This window comes from Mastomys coucha, unplaced genomic scaffold (assembly GCF_008632895.1).
Source record: "Mastomys coucha isolate ucsf_1 unplaced genomic scaffold, UCSF_Mcou_1 pScaffold21, whole genome shotgun sequence".
Classification (NCBI taxonomy): domain Eukaryota; kingdom Metazoa; phylum Chordata; class Mammalia; order Rodentia; family Muridae; genus Mastomys; species Mastomys coucha.
The window spans coordinates 77,011,631-77,022,187 of NW_022196904.1; the positions used below are offsets into that span (position 1 = coordinate 77,011,631).

Consider the following 10,557-nt stretch of genomic DNA (forward strand, 5'->3'; position numbering starts at 1 on the left):
AAAAAAAAACTTGCCTGGAATTCCAAGACACTCCAAATATTGTCAGAGCTTGGGTGATTCCAATTCCTTGGAGTTCACTAAGGCAGTATTAGTCTGTACGGAATGATGTGAGTGTTATTTCTTGATCTTTCAAGTTTTTGTGATTCTTTTGTCTCCATGGGTTCTGTTTATTTCCTAAGGCAAAGATTCCTTTAAAAAACCAAATCAGATTAAATCATGTCACATAGCTTTCCCCCATCTGGACTTCTAGAGCATTTGTTTATTTAGCACACATTCTTAGCATCTTTTAAACTTATTCATGTATCTTTACAGAGACCTGAACATGGTCAAGCTCTGTGCTAGGTCCTGTAGGCATCTATCAGTTCTTTAGTGCACATGCACAATCTTTTTACATCTATTCAAGGTTTTTTTTGAAGACACTTATATTTTCTTCAGTGCCAGCAGTCCTCATCAGAGCATGCATACAAGATGGATTGATCATAAGTCTCTTAAGCAGAAGCTCTCAAGGCTCATACAGAACACAGCATTCATATGTGAAGATTCATAATAAAACCTGTTGTTTAAAAAAAAAAATGATAGATTTCCAAAATCCAGACAGCACATCTACAGGACCTGTATATACTCATGAAGACAAAATGATTTAGTATGTGCAAAGGTCTGCAGCTGAATCAAACTTACACAACATCCAAACTTTTTCTCAGCCTGGAATTTTTTAAAAAGAAAAACTTACTTCCAGCACATTAAAGATAATTTATTCATTCTGTGAGCCTCATTGTCCTTAAAACATAAGACATCTCAAAAATTATACTTCATTTAAGATCATGCTCCATAGACATCATCCTCTCACAAAGATCAAAGCAACCAAACTAAGAAAACAGAGAAACAAGAAAACCAACCTTGGGCCTATCTTACTCTCTTGAAGGACATAGAACTGGATACAAGTAAATTGAGTGATATAATGCAGTGCTGTATCACAAATCTATGTTAAACAAGGATGGGCAAAAGTAAGCTTTGTGAGACAAATAAACTCTAAAACTGAACAGTTCAAATAAGAATCTGTACATTTAATTCAGGCAGGTTCTACACAGTATATTCAGACCTCTTTCCCTAGGTACTGTAAGACAGTGCACAAATGTTTTCAACTCTTGAAATGGTATCCTCCATGAGCTGCTCTTTCCCCATTAGACAGCCTGATCTGTTCTTTATTTCCTTGTTTTCAGACTGTAGCTGAAGTGGAAAGGAAAAACAGGCTTTTTTGTTGTCTTCTCAGAATCTGAACCTCAGGAAGTCATCAGTCTTCATATTCCCCCATTGTCCTTTCCATAACTTCATTTATCAAACACTCAATATACTTGTCAAAAAAAAAAAACCCTCCCATGACCACTTTCAAAAAATAGTAGTATGTCTCCTGTACTGGCTGGTTTTGTGTGTCAACTTGACCCAGGCTGGAGTTATCACAAAGAAGGGAGCTTCAGTTGGGGAAGTGCCTCCATAAGATCCAGCTGTGGGGCATTTTCTCAATTAGTGATCAAGGTGGGAGGGCCCCTTGTGGGTGATGCCATCCCTGGGCTGGAAGTCTTGGGTTCTATAAGAGAGCAGGCTGAGCAAGCCAGTAAGGAATATACCTCCATGGCCTCTGCATCATCTCCTGCTTCCTGACCTGCTTGAGTTCCAGTCCTGACTTCCTCTGGTGATAAACAGCAAGATGTAAGTAAGCTGAATAAACCCTTTCCTCTCCAACTTTTCTTGGTCATGATGTTTGTACAGGAATAGAAACCATGACTAAGACATCTCCCATCTCCATTCCTAATCAATACATAGGTATCCTCCACCTCTTCTCTCTCCTGGAAAACAGAATTCTTGTGTATTATCAATAAGCTAGTTTGCCTTTTATATACTAGCATGCATCAAGCAACTGTTTTATGGTAATTGCCATGCTAAATTATTTAATATTTACCTCATTAGATCTTTATAAGTTTTTAAATTTATTAACATTCAGAAAATTTATATTAAATTAGTAGTAGAAATTATTATTACCCATTCACTGATAAAAGAAAAATCCTAAGTATGTGAATAGAGGCAAAATAAAACCTTTAGCTAGTAAGTTAAAGGTGGTTAGAACAAAAACTTTGATTCAAATCCAGGTAGAGAAGTTGTCAAAGCCTTTTCTACTCAAATATTTCCTTTCTTACAGAGTCATTTTCTCAACCATGTATAAGATTTCTCTGTAATTATTTTTCAATAAGATCATGGCAAATGTATTTCTGCCTTATTTATTCTGATTTGTAGTGTCTGAAGTGAATAAAGATCACAAGTGGGTGGACAGTCAAGTTGACATTGTGGAACAACACAGCCTATTTATGTCTCTCATACTATAAATTGGAGGTGGTTTGTTGTCATGAAGAGTCTTGACTTAAAGTATAAATTCTAATTCCAGTTCCAACCCTTAAATTCAGGAGCCGTAGAGGAAACATTTAAACTCTTTGAGACTCTACAACATGAGGAAAGAAATATGTACATCATAGGGTATCAATATGTGTAATACTGATTATATACCACGGTCCAAACCAATACAAAGTCAACTTCTTCCTTCCAATCATAGGTTCCTGCCAGCTCAGGTCCACCCATTGGACAACACAGGTGGTGTAATATAAAAGAGGGTTCCAAAGCTTTATTTTCTAAGAAGTCAGCACCATGAAAACATCTGCATTCAGAGGAACTAGACTTACCAGAGAATAATTGCTCAATTCTAGGGAGATATCACTTTCTAAATCTCCATTCTTTGGTGGTTGGTTTAAGATATGTCATCAAGATGTTTTTCATTTTGATTTGTTTTTGTTTTCTTTTTGCAGCTGAGCTTTCTGCATAATTTAAAGTTCTTTGGGGAAGTTTTAACTATTTTTCAATTTTGTGTTTGGTTTTCATAAGTGTATCTATAGATGTATCTATAGTCCTTCATAATAAGTGTGATGTTATCTTATAAATTTATTGTGGCATTAAGTTTGTAAAAATTAAATAATGACTTGCTAGAAGAACCCTTATGTTGCATAACATGAAGCTCTCTAGTGAGGCAAGTATAAATGCTGACATTTTTTATTTTGTCTAGGTCAAAATAAATAGATAAAAATTGAGGAACATAGTCATACTATCTATTCTTTTCACAAACTTGGTTGTTGCCTCCTCTTATTAGTTTCAGTCACAATGATCCACTTCAGAATGTAGAAGCTGCCCAAAAATGTGATTCCTCACTACTAAGTTAAAGTAGGAAAGAGAAAAAAGGCACATTAATGATGCCATTTTCTCATATTTATCCATGTTCCTTTCTTTGTAAAAACTTTAAAAAAAGAAAGGCCATGGCTTCAAACAAACATTGATCCATCATGACCTAGTTCATCCTAAACAATCAAGAATTCATACCAAAGCATAATGAACATGTTGAATTTACCAATAGAAACACTATTTATTAAACAGGCTCCATGTATCTCTTCACATTATTCCATGTGTTTTTGCAGAATACTATTTTATGGAATCAAATCCCTAAGCCCTGAATTCCTAATTTAGTAGGTTTGAAATGGTAATGAGTGCTGATTATTGTTTTTTTTTTTATTGTTTGTGTTTGTTTTTTTGTCAACTTGGCACAAGTTGGTGTTATCTGAGAAGAGGAAACCTCAACTGACAAATTGCATCTATCAAATTGACCTATGGGAAATTCTGTGGAGCATTTTCTTCATTAGTGATTGATTAGGATTAGGACCATTCTAAGCAGGTGGTACTAAACTGCATAAAAAGAGAAGCTTGGGGAAGCTATAGGGAGCAAAATCAGCAACCAGTGTTCCATCATAGTGTCTGCCCCTAGGTTCCTGCCTCAACTTTTCTCAGTGATGGGCTATGACCTATAAGTCAAATAAACTCTTCCTTTCTCAAGTTGCTTTTTTTCATAATATTTATCACAGCAATAGAAAACTTATTAGTACAAGTTTGGACAAGAAATTCTGTATATAAAATGACCTCTGGGATGATGCTGAAGGTGCTGAATTAAGAATAATTTTATAACTAGGTATTGGTGGCACAAGCCATTCATCCTGATACTTGGGAGTTAAAGACAAGCAGATGTCTGCCAAGGATGAGCCTCACCTTCTAGGAAGGTCTTGAGGAAAGGATATTTGACATTGGAGGAAGAAACAACTTTCTGTCAGTGATGGGGTGCAAGCTGATTGCTCTGCCTTCTGTTTGAGACAGCTTTCTAGAGAGCTCTCTATGTATCGCATGGGTTTTCCAACCAAAGTCAGAAAACCTGCTAGAAAATTTTCTAAAAGAACTGTGTTAGCTTTCTGGATAACTCTGTTCTTGAAGACCAAAGCCCAGCCTTTAATTGTGTATCAATTATGTCATTTACCTGTTTCCCTTTTGATTATCCCACAAATAAGCATTGCATGACCTTAGCCCATTGGTTATTAGACTAACTAAGAAACATTTTATATAAATTAGTACATTTTAACATGTATAAGAAAAAATTTTATATAATGTAGTATGTTTTTTTAACATAGCAAGTCCAGTGTGATTCACTGGGCACAGTACTTGTGGTTGTCTAATCTATACACAGAGCCTATTTTGTATGAGATAGCTTTCTGTTTTCCAATTCCTTCACTGCCTAAGCTCATCTATCCTGGAACTTGCTCTGTAGACAGACCTTAATCTCAGAAAACTGCCTGCCTTTGTAAACACAAACAATAAGCTTAGTTGAGTGGGATTCCACCATGAGATTACCACTTACTCACTTCCTGGTACCTCTTTATTACTTGAACCAAAAGCCTTGGGGGATTTTTTTGGTGGTTTTGTTGTTTTGTTTTGTTTTGTTTTGTTTGTTTGATTGTTTGTTTTCTATTCCTTTCCCTTTATCGACTCATTAGTGCAGCTGCCTCTGTTTTTAGGGTCTATGAATCCCTTCACACAATTTAGATCTGTATTCGCTTGAGGACAGCCTGGTCTACATAGTGAGCTGCAGGATGACCAGAGCTACATAACAAAAAACTGTTTTCCACATAACAAGACAAAAAAGAAATATTCTGTCTCTCGTATGGTTGTGTCCAGGTGTTGCTTATACACCAGCTCATGGAAGAGAGTGAAAGTCTGGGACTGGGTCCACTCTCCCTTTGGGGATTCAGAGTGCTGCTGTATGCCAGGCCAGAAGGGGAGCATGAGGTCCAGGACAAACAGGATCTTGGTCTGCTTTGGAGCAAGTGCTGAGTGCCAGAGGGACAAGAGAAGGACTTTGGGAGCCTTAGTATTAAAGCTCATTTAGGAAAAGGCCTTTCCCATGGCAATCTTTTTTTCTATTTAATTTAATTTATTTACATCCAAGTCCAGAGTACCTTCTCCCATCACCTCTCCCCTTCGCCTCTGAGAGGGGGGAAACCCCCTGGGTATTCTCTCACCCTGGCACATAAGTCTCTTCAGGACTAGGTGTATCCTCTCCCACTAAGGCCAGACAAGGCATCTCTGTTGTGGAACAAGTTTCATAGCTAGGCAACAGCTTTTCAAATAGGCTTGCTCTCTTTGTTTGGGACCCACATGAAGACTGAACCGCAAGTCTGCTATATATGTGCTAGGGGACATGATCTATCCTATGCTCTTTGGTTGGTGGCTCAGTCTCTGAAAGCTCCCAGCAGTCCAGGTTAATTGACTCTGTTAATCCTCCCCATCAAAGCCTTTAATCCTTCCTGCGACTCCTCCAAGTGGCTCCCTGATCTCTGTCCAGTGTTTGGCTATGGGTATCTGCAACTGTTTCAGTGAAGCTGCTGGGTAGAAATTCTCAGAGGACAGGTATGCTGGGTTCCTGTCTGCAAACATAACATAGTATCATTAATAGTGTCAGGGATTGGTGCCTGCCCATTGGGAGAGGTCTCAAGATGGGTCAGTTATTGGTTGGCCCTCAATCTCTGCTCCATATTTGTTCCTGAATTTCTTTTCAAGAGGACAAATTTGGGGTCAAAGGTTTGTGGGTGGGTTAGTGCTCTTGTGGCCTCCCAAAGCCAGAGAGGACTCCCATGGCGATCTTCAATGAAGCAGCTCTCTGAGACAATTTTAGCTTGTTCATATTTGAGGGTGAAATTGGATGCATATGCTTTATTCAGGATGAACCAGGAATTGTAGAGTTTTGCAGAAAGTCATTATAATGTCTATGAAGGGAAGGCCATTTACTGAAGACTAAGGCTATTGAGATATCTCATTAGCATGGAGAGGAGTTCTAGGTGCTTTGCTACATGACTGTCTGTGATCATCTTACTTGAGGGTCAAGGGCTCATACATGGAGCAGGTATGAAGGCAGGGAGGGAGCATCCATCCTCTTGCCACCTCAAATCTCTGAGATTCTTGGACGTTGAGTATGTTCCACATCACCGTTCCCATGCTCATCTAGTGACATGTTTCACTTACCCTGCAAACAAACAAAAATCATTTTATAGCTATCCTTTAAAAGCCATGAACAAAAATACATGTTATTATTAACTACTTTAAATGTGAAGTTGAAATGTACAGAAGTTGTGTTATCTGTTCAACATTACCTAGCTAGGCAGGAGCACTAAAGAATTTCAAACTCAAGGACAATTGAATCTAAATTTCATGGTCTTTCTACAGTACCATGCCTGAAAAAATGTCAGAAGGATTTATCAAGGAGATAATTCTTCTCATCACTAGTTCTCAATTAGAACTTTGGTTTTACAATCACTAGACCCAAGGTCATGAGCTGCCCACCTGAGGATAAGATAATAACACTTTTTTGGAAAGGCTTGATGTTTGTTGAAATTTTAAGTGCATTTTCCACTCTGCCCTTTAGAGAAGTTTCACTGTGTCTCGAGATGAATAAAAATCATTTATCTCTACTCTTTGATATAGGAGCACATTGCCTTGCTTCACTGTCCAAATTAAGAGACTAGTTGTCATCCTACATTCAATTACAAATAAACCACTGTATCATTACTAAATGGAACTGTATGATTAATTATGGGGATGTGTAAAGGTATGAGGATATAATTTGGTTAGAATCTCTGTATGGTTAACATTTATTTCCATAAAAATTAAATCTGAAGCAATCTGTATTTTTCCTGATATTTATCTGGCAAGAAATGGCATCATGAAGAAATGGTCTATTTTGGTTTACAGGTCAGGGAATAAAGTCCATTATAGTTCAGAAGACACATCAGCAAGCAGGGCTGAAATGTCAGGTAGAAGGAAGGTGGCTGGTTACACTGTGTCATAGGGTTACTACTGCTGTGATGAAACACCACGACCAAAGACAATTTGGGGAGACAAGGCTTTATTTCACTCACAGTTCCATATAACAAACAGTTCATCATCAAAGCAATGAGTGCAGGAACTCAAGCAGAGCAGGGACCTGGAGGTAGGAGGTGATGCAGAGGCCATAAAGGAGTTCTGCTTACTGTCTTGCTTCCCATGGCTTTTTCAGCTTGCCTTCTCATAAATCCCAGGATCACCTTCCCAGAGGTCATGGCATACACAGTGGACTTGTTCTTCTCACATCTATTATTAATCACGAAGATGCTCACACAGACATATGACTATAGATAAAATTGATGGAAACAATTCCACATTCTCCACCTGAACTTTTCCCTTGCTGTGTCCTACCATTTTTACTCTGTAGCTCTATGGAACCTTGGACAGAGTAGGACCAACTTGCTCTACTGATGAGAGTCAGTCATGCCAGTTGGTGCATTTTACAAAGGAAAAATCAATCATTACATTACTGAAAAGGGTAATAAAGGAAGCAGCTTCTGTGCAGACAGAATCATGGGCATATCTACCAGGAAATCTCTGCCCACTGGATACAAGGCTGTTGGTTAGAATTGACAAGGTCAAAAGTAAGCTTTACCACTCAATGCACAAAGATTGTATGTTCCGTGGCTCTAAAAAGAGAGCCAATCATTCTAACCCCAAAAACAAATTAGTAGTTGTTTTTCTTTTATTGATTAATACAATGTAAATGAAAAAGATAACTCAACATTCTTGTACAAGAGAAATCTAACTTTAATGTTTGCTTTAATGTAAAGTGTGTGAAATAACTGATAACACCCGAGAAACACTGAGCAAACTGACTTCAGTGGAGAACTTTCAAAGGTACACTGGCAGAATGCTAATATGAACCAGAGCAAAGCAGACACAGGCTTCCGATATATCTCCTGTCTTCTTTCACCTTCAAACTCCAAATCCCTGCATCAAAGCACATGTTATCTAATTTCCCCTTGGACATTTCCAGAGGCTTTCCTTTAATTGTATTCACTGCGCAGACACCGCTTTGTGACTGCATCTCCAGGGAGAATGGTGCCAGACATAAAGGGAGTTACAGGCTGAGAAGAGCAGACAGCTTTTAAACTCCAGGGCATTTCTGACCATCCTTAGTGATTCCAGTGAAGCAGCAGACCTTACGTGTCAACTGTTTATAAAGTCTCTTCCCTCCTTCTCTCCTCCCTCCCACAACCTGTCCTCCTACCCAACCTCCCAGCCTTCAGTCCATCTGTTCCTTCCCAGGCCGCTAGTGGCAAGCAGATTCTCTGGGCAGCTCCCATGAGTATGTATATTTAAGCTATTAGGCAAAGCTATGTGGAGCCTTGGTGGAGGACTGCCAGTGTGGCTTGTACAGAGTTTAATATTAGCTGAGGTAATTTTTCTTACAACCAGTGATAATATTGGACATGTTAGTTCCCAGACACACACACACTGAAGAAGCTTCCTAATGAACATACCAAAATTTTACCTATTAGGTAAATTTTACCTATTAGGTATCATCATGGGTGTGACATCTCCACATCTGTAGAAATATTTTATAGCTGGGAAGACCAATAGTACATTTAAAAAATATTAATCTTAATCTTAAACATCAGCAAACAGTCAAGCCTAAATGACTTCCAAATTATCACTTTTTATGCTAGAAATTTCATTCAAGTTTGATGGATCATATTTCAAGTGTTTGTTCCCAGAATTGGGCTGTTACTTAGTATTATTTAATTTCTGGTGACAATGCATACGCCCTCTTCAATACAACTTTTACAACCTCAGAAGAAAAGGCTTAGGAGCATTGTGCCATCACTGCTTTCAATTAGCGAGATGAGTACATTGCTTAAAGTGGTAAATGGATGAATTAGCTTTTGAATTCTGATAGTGGAGTTGAGAGTTTTAGCTATAAAACTTCAGTAAAACACAAGTTGCTTTTTGAGACTTGCACTAGGAAGAAGTAAACCTGCTGAGCTATGTTTGTATCACCTCACTTCCAGTGGGAGCAAAGACCAGGCTGCCTTTACTATTCATAGAAAATAATATGTAATAGTTTATACTGAAATGCTTAATATAAATAAGTGGTGAATAGAATCAGCTACCAGTTATTAATTGAAAAGGAAGATGCCAGTTCTGACAACTATAGCTTTATTCAAAGTCAGTCTCTAAGATATTCTAGCCAAAAGTTTAAATATACCCAGTCTACACAAGCAAAATGGGGATGTATGAGCAGGATATAGGTAAACTGACAAAGATCATATAACTTAAAGTACTAAACCTTGAGTTCATAGTTAATCTATGTGATTCTGTAGGTCTTAGACAAGACTACCAAAAATTTAAACACACTAAGGTTATGTGAATAAGGATATCGAAGTCTTTGCAGGAATCCGTGGCAGACTGCTATCGTGCATGGTATCTGGGAAGTTATCAGGTTTAGCTGAGTGTCTCCTTTGATCTCTTTGACCACCTGCAGAATTATTTATTTTCTCCTCTGCTTTTGTTAATAACTCTTCTTTTCCCTCCTCTTTCTTCTCTGCATTACAATCCAGCTCATGTCCAAAAGTGGCCTAATTTCCTTAGGAAAGCAACTACACAGCAGAAGGATGAGTTAAATTCTCTGTAGAAAGCACCAGTTTAGAAAGAACTAGTAGAAATGGCAGACTGTTTCCTGGGGACAAATCAAGCATGTAATTTTACCCCATTTCTTAAAATTGACTTGTGTTTACTATTCACCAATAGACAGTATTTGAAACTTTGCCCCTCAAAATGTGTAGGACTCAAGGGGCTAGAGACACAGCTCAGTGGTTAAGATTGCACACTGGTCTCCCAGGGAAATGAAGTTCAGTTTCCAGCACCCATATAAGGTAGGTCTCCACTGCATCTAACTTCAGCTCCAGGAGTTCCAAGGCCTCTGGCCTCTGGTCTCTTGCCTCTAGCCTCTGGAGGCACCTACACTTACCTGCACATACTCATACACAGACACTCACATATATAATACACACAATTAAAGTTTAACAGTTTTTATTTAAATGCTCTTGAGAATTTCATACATCAATAGCATATTATTTCTTTCTTTCTCCTCTCCACCTTCACAACTCTATATTCCCCTAGGCCCCGTCTCAAGATGATTACCTCTGTTTAATTATGGAATTAATGGCTGCTGAGGAGAATCATACTTTTCTAGGGACAAGCCCTCTTTTAGGATATCCAATCCCTAGTGACCAGTTCTTAAGCACATTATTATATATATATATATATATATATATATAT

The 10,557-nt window shown here is 38.1% G+C and overlaps 1 protein-coding gene and 1 non-coding gene across 7 annotated transcripts in view; one reads left to right on the plus strand and one right to left on the minus strand.

Moving 5' to 3' along the window:
• The window catches only part of Grm5 (glutamate metabotropic receptor 5), a 529,892-nt gene that overhangs the window by 482,815 nt on the left and 36,520 nt on the right, over nucleotides 1-10,557 (plus strand). The gene's annotated exons all lie outside the window — the stretch shown is intronic.
• LOC116104268 lies at nucleotides 4,267-4,329 on the minus strand. Its single transcript, XR_004123780.1, has one exon. It is a non-coding gene; the product is annotated as a U7 small nuclear RNA (small nuclear RNA).